Source organism: Hermetia illucens, chromosome 2 (assembly GCF_905115235.1).
Source record: "Hermetia illucens chromosome 2, iHerIll2.2.curated.20191125, whole genome shotgun sequence".
Lineage (NCBI taxonomy): Eukaryota > Metazoa > Arthropoda > Insecta > Diptera > Stratiomyidae > Hermetia > Hermetia illucens.
Genome location: NC_051850.1, coordinates 138778401 through 138793689, shown reverse-complemented (window position 1 = coordinate 138793689; position 15289 = coordinate 138778401). Strand labels below are relative to the sequence as shown.

At 42.5% G+C, this 15289-nt stretch overlaps 1 protein-coding gene across 1 annotated transcript in view; it reads left to right on the top strand.

The window, feature by feature from the left end:
• Nucleotides 1-15289, top strand: part of LOC119648766 (autophagy-related protein 13 homolog) — a 203253-nt gene that overhangs the window by 64833 nt on the left and 123131 nt on the right. The window lies entirely within an intron of this gene.

Genomic DNA, 15289 nt, shown 5'->3' with positions numbered 1-15289 from the left:
TCACATAATATACGCATATATTACGTGCTAGGTTCCAATGTGACAAATGCACACTCAAATCGCATTATAAAAGAAATACACAAAACCTTTCATACTTGAAGCGTCCAGCTTCCGGTTTCCCGACTTGTTAGGTTTGCATTTTACTCGTATATCTAGCTGCCAGCTGTAGTGATACCTTCCTCAGTTGGGTAAGACACTGCAAAGTTCCTGCACTTTCCTGACCTTCTCCCTGAGATGCTGCGGTGGCGTGCAGCCATTTAAACTGAAGCTATCCATTCCTCCTCCTTTCACAACCGGGCTTGGGACCGGCTATGTTCCGTTTTCTTTATTATTTTCTCCTGAATTATCTTGGCAATCACTAATTCTATCTTAATCTATTGTCTATGTGTAGATTTTTCAAATAACTTTTGTCTTCTTTCTTTTCAGGTAAGCATTGGTTCTGTGTTTGCTTTCGCGACTAGATGAATTTCCCGTAAGTAACAAGCCAGCAGCTTGTAAATATTTAAATTGCAAATATTTTGTCGTGTTTTCACCAAAATATATTGTAAATTTCAAATACAATCATCATTTCTTGTGTATCTTGAAAATTAAGATAATTCGCCGGAAAAAAATGTTTCAAAGTGATTAATAGAAGAAAGATATGAAGGCGCCACAAAAAGATTTGTAGTCTCGAAAGCGTCGAGATAAATTATTATCGCAATATGGGTGGTGTATATTCGAGTGGATTGCACTCTTGATAAATTTGAAGGCGACCACATTGTTGTTTTCGTGACTTGTCACCATTGGGGAGTGTTATTTCACTTTTATCTTTATTGTATAAAATGTGAGATTAGCTAACACTCCTCTACGAAATAACGTGCCAAAATTCAGACGTCTTTCTTAGACCCACCTAAACATGTACACGAAATGCTAAATTAGATACTCTAGTATAGAATTTCAAACAGAATATCGATGGGGAAAAGTCAGGGAACTCGGAACCTGAACAGGAAGATATTAATTTCCAAGTTTTGCTCAAAGAAAACTTTGGATTATCTTTTCAGGAAAAATTCAAATGATTACTTCTTGTATTTCCATAATTCATTTGCGGTAGAGCTCAATGTAAGTCCAAATAATTTTCGAAGTAGCCAAAGTGGAATCTTCGTTGAGTGTTGAGTGTGTAGATTTATGGTGATAACTTCTATAATGGAAAAATACAGCATTTTTCTTGTTTTCGGTGAATTGAATTTTAAGGGCATTATGATAACGAATTCGCTGGATGTGATAATGTATGTACATGTTGTTGTGAATTTTCCAAAACAATGCCGGGAAGTCCTTGATTTCCAATTTAAATTTAAATTGTGGGTTGCCTAATTTAATACTTCTTTTGATAAGCTTGTGTATGAATTACAAGAACAATTAGATAAGGTTTTATCCTATGGGGGTTGCGATTGCGATTTTTCGATGAATGGCCTTAGTCACGTTTCAAGAATAAGGAAACAAATTCAAGGGAATCGTCTATCAAAGTGATTTGTTTCTCCAATTGTGTCAGGTTGCACTCAAAACCACTCAAGAAATATAATTATGCAAAGGTTCTAATCTTAACATCTGCAAATATCTGTTTTGACAACATCGTGCCAAATAAAGAAATATAAATCAAATGGTCATTGCAGATACTTTGTCACGTTTGCTGCTGCACGAGCTGAAGGAAAATTTCCCCATAGTAGTACACATACTGGGATTGTTGTAAATCTTAACAAGATTCCATTTAAAGTGCTTCGGTCGATTGCATTGCATTTCGTTCGACTTTTAACAGATTGCCGCAAACATTAATGCACAGCAATCCTACTCAGCCCACCATGTTCAAGTAGAGGAAATGTGTGGGCCAACCTAAGAGGAGGTTGCTGCTGGCGCAGTTGCTGAAAGCGTTGCCTTTTCCAGTATTATTATGTTTGTCTTTTTCCATGGTTTTTAGTTTTATAGCCTTTCACTTTATAGACGACGTCTAGCCAAGAGGACGGCGACATATTATTGCTTCATTCACCAAGCGATATTGAGTGTACTCACACTTGGCAAATCTATGAATGAGTCTTTCATCGTGTGGGATTGCTGTGATTGTAAGATTTCAACTTTAATTTGATGCGGAATGATTCATGAATGGGTTGAATGAATTTCACTGTAAGCAATGAAGAAGAGAAGTGATGCATACTTGAAGAAAGTAGTCAATTTTCTATGTCAAGGGTGCTCCTTTTTGAAAGTGGGAATCTTCAAAATAATACCGCCACTTCCTTCATGTCAGTCTCGTTGATGAATGAGATTTACACCCACTCAAACCAAGCATCTCATCTTTAGTTTTCTTATAGGATCATCTGTAAACACCACTTCACGAGGTGGAAACTTTTTTTGATCACAATTACTATTAGTGCTGCTCTTTTCGGCTTTCTATCGCATTCTAATTCCTCTCAGATCTGTCGATCTTCTCTATTTGGACGCTGCTATTTATCTCATTTCCCACTTTACATTTGTTTATCTACAAAAGTCGGAATTCAGGACATCTTGAATTAATATAGCCAAATTTATGTCCGCATAGTTTTGGTTGTTTTAACAAAACCTTATTACAGTCGGTTTACTGTCCGCCTGCCACATGCACCTCATTGATTCGGAAAACTATTGAGCCCCAGGTATGTGGCATGTGTTGTGGGGGAATTTAATTTTTTTGTTTGTGTGTGTTTGTGTTTGAGATGGGGAGAGACAAAGCCTCTGAGCACTCAGACCTTAGTGGTCCATTGTACTCGATTTCCCCGTCTAACGGAATATCCTGGATTCGTTTATGTATCGCAGGATTTTCGTTAGTGAATGTGATGCTATCCGCTGCAGTTGGACCACATCAGAACCGAAAATCTGATGTCTGGTGCGTCCGTAAGCGGGGCACTCACATAGAAAATGTTCCGTGGATTCCGCTTCCTTATTACAGGATGGACACGTATCATCTTGGATAATTCCTATTCTGAACATACGCCCAGCTAGCGAATTATGGCCAGTCAGAATACCCACAATACTTCTGCAAGTCCTTCTGCTTTTCGCCAGGATAAACTTTGCAGTATGTTTGTTTGGTTCTGACAGGAAGAGTTTGGTCTGTCTAGCAGCATTAAGGCTTCGCCACCTATCGTTATGGGAAGCTTGTTCCCAGTTTTTGATAGCAGCATCAGCCAATGCTACCGACACCCCAATTGCTGGTTCCGGTCCGGGCATGGGGAAAGTTGAAGCCTCTTTTGCTAAGGCATCCGAGATTTCATTTCCCACACACCAGAGTAAATCCACCATATTGAATCTAGAAACAGAATTCAATTTCTACATTCCTGAACGATTTTTGAAGTGATCAAAGTAATACTCAACGCCCTCAATGCAGCTAGACAATCGCTACAGATTGCGATGCGCCTGCCCTTCAACCGCTCGTCAATCATCCAGGTTGCAGCCTTTAGGATTCCATACACTTCAGCCTGAAAGACCGTTGTGTGTTGTCCCAAAGGAAAAGCCCACTTGTCGTTTTTATTCGAGAAGTAGACTCCTGCTCCAGAACCATTTTCTATCTTTGAGCCATTGGTGTTTTCTCTCCGTTTCAAGATAACATCATATCTTCTACCAAACAGATGTATGGGGATCTGAGAATCGGAAGGCATCGCGAAAACTAGCTTCAGTTCTCCCAATGACTCTTCCATTGCTCTGTGCCCCCCACGTCCATTGTTTTCCCATAGATCTAATCGAATTAGTCTACGAGCTGCTCTCATTGCAGTGCTCTGAATAAACAAGTCCAACGGCTGTAAATTGAGTAATGCATTCAGAGCTGCACCGGATGTGGTGTTCATGGCACTGTTGATACCCAGACACACAGTTCTTTGCAGTGTGGCTAGCTTACAGCGAAAACTCTTCTGTTTCACCTTAACCCACTACCCTACGGATGCATAAACGAACATCGGCGTAATAATAGCAACATATATCCACATTAATACTTGAGGCCCAAATCTCCATGTCGAGGCAAAGGTCCGCCTACACAGCCTATAAGTTGCGAGAGCTCGTCTCATCTTTACCTCTACATGTTTATTCCAAAGAAGCTTCTTGTCTAGAATAACTCCCAGATATTTTACTTCTTTTGAGACTTGAAGGGTTATACCCTTCATCTCTGGAAGACAAAGCCCATCCAGTTTCCTCCTTTTTGTAATTAATACCATTGTGGTTTTGTTTAGATTTACTGAATGTCCATGCCTAAGACACCAACTGTCAATCAAATCAACGGCGTGTTGTGTATTTCTACACACCATTCCGAGATCTCGACCAACAGCCAGTACAGCCATGCCCTCCGCATAACCTTGTACATGTATTGGCAAATTTTGCAGTTCGCATAGTAGTGAGTTGATCAGCATACTCCACAGAAGTGGCGTTAGCACACCTCCACGGAAACGACGAAAGGTTGCCCTTGAGGGCTGTTAAGTAGCGATCAACACCCACTTCAGCACACAACAATGTCTGCGTTAGCATAGCGTAGATCCACTTTATTAGAGTTTCGTCAACACCATGTTCTCTGGCGGCATCACAGAGCTTTTGGAAGGGCGCACAGCCAAACGCCCTTTCAATGTTCACGAACACACCCATCGCGTACTCACCCTCCAGAGTTGCATTCTCTATCTCTGAAACCAAAGAATGAAGAGTAGACTCAGAGGAATTTCCACGTTGGTAAGTATGTTGGTTTTCATTTAGGGGGTGCGACTTTAGCGTCTTCTCGCGAATATGACGCTCAACCAGTCTTTCCAGACATTTCAGCGAAAAGGATGTTAGGCTGATTTGTCTGAAGTTCTTTGGATTAGAGTAGTCATCTTTCTCAGGCTTTGGTATGAAGATTACCTTCACCTTCTGCCAAGAGGAAGGCACGTAGACCAGAGCAAGACATCGTCGAAAAATATTTCTTAGAAATTTCTCTAAGTGCTCTATACCCTCTTTTAGCATCGCTGGGTAGATGCCATCCATACCAGGTGCTTTGAAGTGTTCAAATGATAGTATAGCAGCTCTCGCTATTTCATTGGTAACAACCGCTCTCGCAGTGTCCCAATTCCCCTTGCAACACCTTCGTGTTGAAGGGTTTGTAGAAACTGACAATTCTCATCTTCCCACTTCTGAGACCTGTCCTCCCGGGTGGTGTGCTTCCAAGAGAATCTGCATCGACTCAACTCTGGAGTTCGTGAAAGTACCATCCGGCTTTCTAAGAGAATCCAACTTGGCCGACTCATCCTTATTAAGGACTCTGCACAACCTGGAAGTCTCCCTTTCACCTTCCACAGTACGCTCTAAAAGAGTCTCGTTTCGAACGTTTTATGAGCCTCTTATATTCACGCTGTGAGTTCCGGAAGTTTAGCCAGTCTTCATCTTTATTGCTTTTGCAAGCAGGATTTAGAAGTCGTCTGGTTGATTTCCTAAGTCTCTGCAGTTCTCGGTTCCACCATGGAATCGTTTTACTACTTTGACCTGGGGAAATAGGACAAGCCTCTTGAAAGCACTCTAAAAGTGTGCGACTCAGAGTTTTCAATTGATCTTTTATCGCCAAATTAGTCCTTAGTCGCCTAGGAAGCTCAATTTTGTGGCCTAGAAGTTCATTGAAGTTTGTCCAATCCGTTTTTCTAGGATTCCGTCTTTGTATTATAGGCTGTTCGTCTGTAATAGTTAGATTAAATTCTAAGTAACGGTGATCTGAGAATGAAACTTCATCTAGTACTCGCCAGTTTCTAATCAACTCTAACAACTTTGAAGTGCAGATTGTTAGGCCAATTACTTCGCTTCTTCTTGGCCCCACGAACGTAGGGGCGCACTCTACGTTCGCGGTCATCAGGCTAGCTGAAGTGATAAAATCAAACAGCTTCTCTCCTCTAGGATTGCATTTGCTACTGCCCCACAAAAATATGCTGAGCCTTCGCATCACAACTTATTAAAAGTTCAAGGCCACTTGATTCTGCATACACTTCCAGATCCCTTAGTTCTTGCGTCGGCGGAGGGCACACACACGTTTCTCCTCTTACCATTAACTTGGTATTGTAAGTTGACCACAACAAGGTCCTCTGAACAGAATTGTCTCAGCATGGTTGCCTACAACAATTTTGACATCAGAACGCAAGCCCTCGGTCTCGAGGATCTTTCATCGGAAAAGATCCTGGTCCCCTTTGACTGATCCGATGCCACAGATTCTGAAACGTCTCACCAAACGTCTCAGATTCGAAACGTCTCACCATAGGGTCAAAACTCTTTCTGTACAAGACTGATCTTGCCAGCACTTATGTATTCCTCGGAGACTTGGGTTCTTAGCAAGACGAATTGCGAACTCTTGGCCGCGTTCGAGAAAAGAATCCTCCGAAGAATTTTTGGCTCCCTACATAAGGATGGACGATTCCGTAGCCTACACAATGACGAAATCTATGAGCGATACCATGACCGTCAGGTTGTGGATAAAATCCGGCTCAATAGGTTACGGTGTGCGGTCACTTAATCCGTATGGATGAGGATGATCCCACCCGGAAAGTCTATAAGGGCAATATCTATGGTAGAAAAAGAAGACGAGGCAGACCCTGGTTGAGATGGAGCGATGGCGTAGGTCAGGACGCCAGACAGCTTTTAGGGATATCGAATTGGTGGACCTCGGTGCAAAACCGGAATGTCTGGAGTTCCTTATTAAGGCAGGTCTAGACCGGATACCGGTTGTTGCGCCGTTGATGATGGTGAATGATAAAAGATTGTCTATGCTTCATCTCCAGGACCTCGGTTACCCCCTATAGTTGTTATGATGAACTTTTTTCGGGTGGCTTCAGTCTTCATTCTGGTCTGATTGTCAGAGGAAATTTGAAGTGGTGTTGTCAATCGAGCCCGAAGTTTCATACCAACGACGGGTAGCGGTATTTGATTGGCACGCGATCAAGCTGGTTGATGAAGTTGTTCCCTAGACCTCGCCGGTTTACATGTTTGCTGCGTTTGTTTGGCTTTACCCTTCTGTCTGTGAAGTTGCTTTTTCGTTGCGATTTGGGCCAAATATATTTGTGGTCGAACCATTCATAATCCTCCTAGGGTGATGTGATGTGAACATTTGTTTCAGTGTTAGAAGTTTCGAGTCAGACTTTTAGTTGAGTTCAGTGATTGGTTGTCATTGGTATGCCAGATATGAGTCTGAATGCGAGCTTCTTTCCTAGTTGTTTACTAAATTTTTCAAGTATGATTTTGATTTCAAGCCAGGGTTAGGCTTCGAGGATGCGTACATTGTGGAAGGTATGCTCTTCTAGTTCTGCAGTCTTTTCTGTTGGGTTGTGAACGTTTATGAGGCTGATGTTTCGAAATTTGTTTGCGGGATTTCGTGGCAGTTAATTTGTTTGGTGCGGTCATCGTCCCTCCATCTAACCTCAATTGAGACCAGTTGGCACAGTTTTTTTCGATTTTATATGTGGGAGCTCATCTCTTCAGTTCTTCGTTAAGAAAGAACTTGCAGCGATTAGGATTCGAAAGCAGAGCGGACTTGCGTTTCCTAGGCTTCTTTGGTTTTGGCGGATAGCTGAGTGGTTAGACCATAAAGCTGTGTCACGGAAGGTCGCGGTTCAAATCTTACTGGTGGCAGTGGAATTTTTATCGTGATTTGACATCGGATATCAGTCGACTCAGCTGTGTATCAGTACCTGCATCAAATCAGGGTAATAATCTCATGCGAGCGCAATGCTGATCACATTGCCATGTTTCCGTTTAAGCCACACCTTATGTTGAGAATGAGCGTTGTCAGAGATCATTCCACTTTAACCTTACCGTATTTCTGCGTTCTGTGTGCCCGCGTTTCTTTTATCAGAATGTCGACGGAAATCATACCCGTCACCACCAGTGCCTCAAACTCAGTAAAATGAATTCATCTGCTTCCATCTCTGAGAGTTCGCAAGGGCCTCAGCCTACACAAGTGGTGCGTGAGGCAGAATAGAACGCGCCACTCCGACTAGAAGCAACTTCCAAAAGTGGGATTCATCGTGGAGACCTCCACATACTTTGTGTGCTTTGATGTAACAACTACAGGCAGGTCGTTAGCAAAGTCGACATTCGTAACTTCCTCTGAGATGGGATGAGCAAGCAACCATTATACATGACATTTCTCATACAGGGGACACAGTACCGAGCCCTGTGGTACCCTCGCTTCGACGATGCATTTTTTGGGGCCATTTTCGACCAGTCTCGTTAAAATTCTAGGAACTCCTATGCACGCCAACGCCCTTTTAATTCGGTTCCAATTGGAAGAGTTGAATACGTTTTTGACATCCAATGCCAAAATAGTATAGCAGCAGCCAGAAATCAGTGCCCTTTTTGCTATACTTATCATGTTTATTGCATCTAAGGTCGGGATGCTATCCAAACCTGGGCCTTTGTTCTCGGTGATCCTAGTACACATTTTCTAAGGCTTGCCGGCTTGCAAACTTACGATTCGTCGTCAAATGCTTACGTCAACTATCGGACGATTTGGGTCACTTTTTCTCTGACCACATCATCCAGGGATATGTCGAGTTTGAGTGCCGCGAGAAACGTGTTCCGTCAAAAGCGTCCACCCACGCGAGCTCGATTCACATTTGATTTCCTTGCAGATTGGTGGTCACTGTGAGTGTAGGGCAAACAACTCTATTGATATAAGCGAAGCATACGTATGTGTGGTCCACTATAGACCCCATGCCCCGTCATCTAAAAGTATACCACGTCTAGCTCCTCGAATGTTTTGAGCACGTCCTCTCACATTCATCGTTCTGCTGCCTATGCGTTAAAATCCCCGTTATGATTTTCGGACAACGTCCTCTTGTGTCCAGAACCATACCGCTTAGCATATGTTCGCACTAGGCTACTTGGCCCGTTTAGTTTTTGACCCAAATGTCCTCACTATGATTTCGATATGGCTCACTAATTATATCTATATCCATGTTTTTCTCGCGGATGGTTTACGGGAGTAAGTCCTGGGCCGGTTGGCAGCGGTTAAGGTTCATTTGTATCAGCCTCATTTGCGATGTTTTTTTGGGGCTCTCTTCTGTTCGGAGCGGTGATCCATACTGTTTTGTTGAGAAATCTGGCTGGCAAGGATGATTTGGTATTTCGAAGAGTGCTGTTTTTGCCTGATTCACAAGCTGAATTAGTAGTGGAAAGCTCCATTGAGTTCTTTGCTGACGTGTGGGATTAATTGTAAGTGGGTTGCATTGCAGTTTGCTCTTAGTCAGCATTCCCTGGTCCCCTAGCATTTTTTTACCACACTATGACTCATTAGGTTCGCTAAACGCTTTACTCTTGATTCATTGTAACCTTATATGGCAACAATATCAATAAAAGCATGAGAAATGGTGTAGCCAGCCATAGGTGTCTTAACATCTAATGGTGATATGTGATCTAAGCACTGAAACTCGTTCCGGTGCAATCGATTTACTCCGGCTGGTTAGTAGCCTAGCGCTTGCTTTGAGAGCCTTCCTTCTATCATATACATATGTATATATAAAACAGAAATAACGGCGCTATATAGAGTCTCTTAGCAAATTTAACTTTCATTATTTCAAATGATGTTAACGGATAACATGGACAGATAGTGTAAAACAAAATATTTGCACATACACATTAAGTGCAGTGAAAGAACGATTTTGTGAGAGTTGACGGCGATAATGTTGGAAAACGCTAATTGAGGTTTGAGGAAAATTTTCTCTGGAAAACATTCACCTCCGACGGTTAGTTAGATACGTAGATAACAAATTGGAAAACCACAATGTCTACAATGGTCTCGAGGAACGGAACACTACCCACTGCATTTGCTTGTAATTTGATGAAGAACGTGTTTTCCGGATTATGAACATTCAGTACCCTTCTATTGAGCGTTTATACCCTGAATGTTGCAGGTAGTGTTCGTTTACTTTCAAATGTTTCAACTATCATGTATCGCTAATTAGCTTTTTCCGCACTTAAGGAAGAGAGAAATGGCCATGGTATTCCCACGCAAAAAGTGACTGTGGTGTCAGTCGCTGCATTTCTTGGTCAGGTGAGTTTCTGGTGCAACTATGGTGTCATGTATCATATGGTTTGATGAAAGAAAATGTGTTTCGTTGCTAGATAACGAGACTGAAAGGACGACGGCGCCATATTTTAACTACCGGGTTCAAGTTTAATTTGTGAGAATACGCCAGTTGACGCTCGTGGTATTTTTCGTCCCCTCTATCCAACCGTCGAAGCACCCATTTCAGATTGACTACGTAAATCACAAGCACGCGTGTATTGTAATCTAGAGAAAGGAAAGTCATCACACTCGTTCCTGAACTGAAATTGGAGTTCAAACCCCAAACGGTTTCACAAATCGTTTCACCAAGCTGCTTCAGCCCACTCCTTGTTCAAAGCCCATTTGAAAGTAATATTGACTGAGTAGAAGCAGAAAGGGTTTATCCATCTTGGTTTTCATGTTTAAATGAATTTAAGGTCAACTCCCTCAAGTTTTTTCACCTTGATTCAGAAAAAAGATTTTAATGCCATCGCCCTGAATTTCCATGGAAAACAACGCCAATTTGTCGGGAATTGACCTTAATTTCCATGACCTTATCACTTACGTTGCTTACAAAGTGTCGCCGCAATTTAGTTAAATGAAGTCAACTGTTTAGATATATTTACGTCATTGCGTGTTAGCTTAGCATAAATATCGGCCTATTTTGCTTGATGTCGCCATGTTCGGAGTGTTACGGGCTAATGAACATGGACTTTGGAATGAAATTTCAAGTTATTTGTTGCAAATACATATGGATGTAGTCAAATTTTCATGCAATATTGAAATATTTTGCCAATGTTAGCTACTTTTTCGGTGTTTCCATCTACTTTTACTGGTGTAATTCAAGGGCATTTGCTTTTGTACTTTACCATAATTTTTAGTGTCTGAACGTGCTTTTGATTTCCACAATTAATTTGAATGGCTTCATTGTTTATTATTTATACAATAATTTACCTCAAAAGGACGTGACCTCATTATCAGCGAAAATAGTTTCACTAAAAAAAGTACATTGAAATTATTGGTATCTAGGATACAAACTTGGTCTGAATATTGTGAAATTTATAAAGTCGCAACTCCAAGCACTTAGACCTTTGTTGTACTATCCCCGGAAATCGCTTATTCAACGGCCTCTCACCTACGGGGTTCGGAGGCTTTCGTGAGTCTAAGAACATTCTCCAAAGACAGAGAATGTGTCGACTATTCATTGAAGAAAATGTTACGAATGAATCTAAGGAGGCCTGGCCCTGGTCATCTCTTCCTCCTCCTCACATTGGCTGCATATGACCGATACCACCACTTTGAATTTTTCCATATGGTAATTTAAGGGGTAGTGTTCCGTTAAAAGCCTAAGGTTTTCATGTCTGGCTTCGTAAGGAACAACAAAAATGTCGCTCTAGCGGCCCTGAATTTCTTCAGAAAGTTCAGAGAGTTCAAATATCTCTATTCGGTGGTATAAATCCTTGCAATTTCTTCCTTCAGAGTAGACTTGACATCTGGCCATGCAGCCGGTTCCGGTGCAATCATTGTGGATCCAGAACCTTGGCGAGCCAGTCTGTCAGCTTCCTCATTACCAGCGATGTACTAGTGACCCGGCACCCACAACAGAAATGTTTCATTCAGTTGGCCAAGTTTCAGCAGCAACTGATTACAACTCCACACCAACTGGCTCGATATGTCATTGCTGTTTAGTGCTAATAATGCTGCCCGATTGTCGGAACATATTCGAATGGTGCGACTCCTCCATTTTTGTCGCAAACATTTTTCCGCTGCCAATGAAATGGAATATACGAGTATCTTCGCATGAAATCATCTGAAAAGTAGGAGCCTACAAGGCTCTCAAAATAGGCATCTATTTTGACGATGACCTCCTCGTCCACCATGCAGTGTTGTCCGCTGAAACAGTTTTTTTTAGTTCGACAATAAAAAATATAAATCCGGTGAACACGGTGAATGTTGATTCCACGATTTTCGGGATTCACTGCATAGGCCCCGTGAGAGGACGTTTATTCTTCATTTCTTCGCTCATCTGATGCAATAACGACGTATAATACTGTCCAGTTACTGTTTTTCCGTTTTTCAAGTAACTGGTATAGATGATTTGGCGTGCATCCCAGAAAACTGTGTCCATAACCTTGTCGGCTGATTTCATTGCCCTTGCCTTCTTCGAAACCCGTTCGCTCGTAAAAACACACACTTTTGAATGTTTTCTTTGGCTTTAGAGTGTAATAGAATATCTGTGTTTTGTCAACAGCAATGTATTGACGAATAAACTCATTACGTAAGAGCCCTAAAACAGCCACGGAGTCGACCACATGACTGCTTTTATTCTCTATTGAGAGCAAGCGCAACACCAATCTTGATAAACAATTTTCACACTCAACTTTCCCTGCAAAATTGAAAACACGTTATGCGACGATATGCCTATCGTCTCAACTATTTCGGGCACTTTGATTCGTCGATCATTGAAAACCATATCGCGCACTCTGTCAGTTATTTCGGGAGTCGTCACTTCCACTGGGCGCCCTGAACGATATTCATCCTTTGTGGATGTGCCGTGATGTCTAAATTGCTTTACCCCACTAAACAGTTACAAGCTAGGGCGGGTATGCCACAAACGTCATCGACCTCAGCTTTAATTTCTTTCAGTGTCAAGCCTTTCAAATATAAGTGTTTTAATTACCGCTCGAAATGAACTTTTTTCCATTTAAGTAAGTTTCCTCCTTCAATCAACAATCAAAATGAAACTACCATAACTATGGGTATAGCTAAGCTTTGGCAGCTATTTGATGAGAAATTGCAGAAATTAAAAACAAACACTTTCTACTGCCATGGCGGCCATTTCTTGGATGTTCTGAGAAAATGAGAGGTATTAGTACTTTATGAAATAGGTCTTAGTATCGACTTCTTCTTCTTTAGCCTTTGTCCTATTCAGAAGCGGGGTCCGCTCGCTTTGATCGATAGCGCCATTTTGCTCCGTCAAAGGCCTGTTACAAAATGGAGACAGAGGGATCAATAAGTGCAAGCTTAAGATGAGACACGGTTGATTTCCAGAATTTGTCCCACTGAAAATTTTGAAAATCGTTGTGGTGTATCTATATGAATTTTTGGTCCCAAAACTTATTCCATTCTGATATATGCGCAATAAAGGCGTAAATCAGGCTATCAGCATAGTAGTTCGTTTTCCAAACAAGTTGAACGGATGCTCTGAAATTACTGTGGTTGCTCTTCACCTCTTGGTGGGGCGAGTGCGTCAACCGCACCTACGCGCTATCACTCGCGGTTATCTGAAATGCCCTTCAGCACCCCCGACGATTTCCCGAGACGCTCGTACTCATCCTCTACTGTTCTGCGCCCAGTGCCCTTAGGGCGACCCAATCGACGGCCACTTTGTGAGAGTGCATATCACTGCATGGCGTAGCCCGCAATGCAACTGTCGCCCCTCCTTAATGTATGACCTACTCACTGCCATTTTCGTCTTCCGATCACAGTGCATACAACTACCACGCCTGTGCGCCAACCAAATTCTTCGTTTGAAATAGTGTCAGGCCAGCCCACTCCGATGATATAACCCAGACAGGTATTGACGAAAGTATAACAATGGGATTCACTTTTCATGTGCTACTCCCTTATAGCAACACAGAAAGAACTCCACCACAGAACATTCTCAACTTGATCGTGGTGTAGAGATAACTGCATTTCCAGATTTTAGACAGGGCAGTGAAAGCGGCTCTAACGCTCTCCATGCGTCTTGCGACATCCAGTTCAATGCTACTGTCGGCAGAAACGACGCTTCCTAGATACACAAATTGATTGGCGCCTTTGATGCTCTGAGCATTAATGCAGATGGGGAGATTGCGATGGCCCATCAGTTAGCTTATCAGTCTTTTGTTGGTGGTTATCTTCAGTCCAACCCTATTTGTCTCTTTTTCCAAATCCAGAGCCTTTTAGCCAAGGTCCATGATCCGGGGAGAGAGCAAACAGATGTCATAATCATAGTTTGGGGAAAGATGTCATCGTACATTGAATTTCTCCAAGTCCTCCGGAGCATGAAAAACGTCACCGATAACAAGAAGAAATAATATTGGTGACAGGATGCAATGCTAACGGATTCCGCTTTAGATCTCAAAATCCTCCGAGATTTTACCTCGGAGGAATAGGCGACATTTTGCGCCATCATATGTTGCTCTGATAATAGCTATTTTTGGGATGCCCCTCCTACGAAAAGTACTCCAGATAGACTCCCTATTTACGCTATCGAAAGCTTTTTTGAAATCGATGAAGAGCGGGTGCAGCGAAGATCTAAATTCCTCGTACTGTTCCAAAATGGTCCGCAGGGTGTTGATATGGAAAGTGGAAACCCGACCGCTCTCTGTCGATCAAGCTTTCGAAATCTTCTTCGATGCGGTCCAGGATTACGGCAACGGCAGGGAGCATGCAGATATCCTTCCAATTGACACATTTAAAATGGGCACCCTTCTTTGGAATCTTGATGATCATACTCTTCTTCCATTCTATGGAAAAGGTCTCAGATTCCCGAAATTTTCGTATAAGTGGAAGAAGCAAATCTGCAGTAAATGCAGATACGGCGATAAATAACTCTGCAGGAAGACTATCTCAAGTGGGTTACTGTCGATCAGCGAGATAGCTCTCCTGCTGTCGAGCGATAACTGGGTTATACTTGCGGTCGATGTTGAACTTGGGGGGTTGCAGCTCCCCAACACTGTGGGAAGTGGCGGACACAACACGTAAGCTACCATCCCTTTCGCGGTCGATGTCAACGCCTCTCTTGCTACACACATCCAGGAGGCAACTCCTAAATCTACTGCTGATTGCGAAAAGGTCAATCTGATTGCTCGTATGATCTCATTCAGTTGAAACCCAACTGACCTTATGGAAGACTCTGTGCTCAAATAATGTGCCACCAATGATAAGGTGGTGGAAGTTGTAGAAATCCACAAACCTCCCACCATTACGGTTGCGGTTGCAAAGCCCTGGTCCCCCATCACATGTCCAATGTCACCTTTAGGGTGCGTTTAATTGCTCGTAGAAAGCTCCCAGGCCAAGAGAGGACGCCCTACGGTAGCCGTCAGAAGCAAACCGGCACTTGGCTTTTCAGTGTGCAAAACACATTGACATTAATGTAGCAAGATGGAGAGGAGTACTCTCCAGAGTCCCATCATCTTCCTTCGCTTAGCCCCAGAATATCAGATTATATCGCTGGAATTCCCGTCCAAGTTGGGGAATGCGAGCATTTTG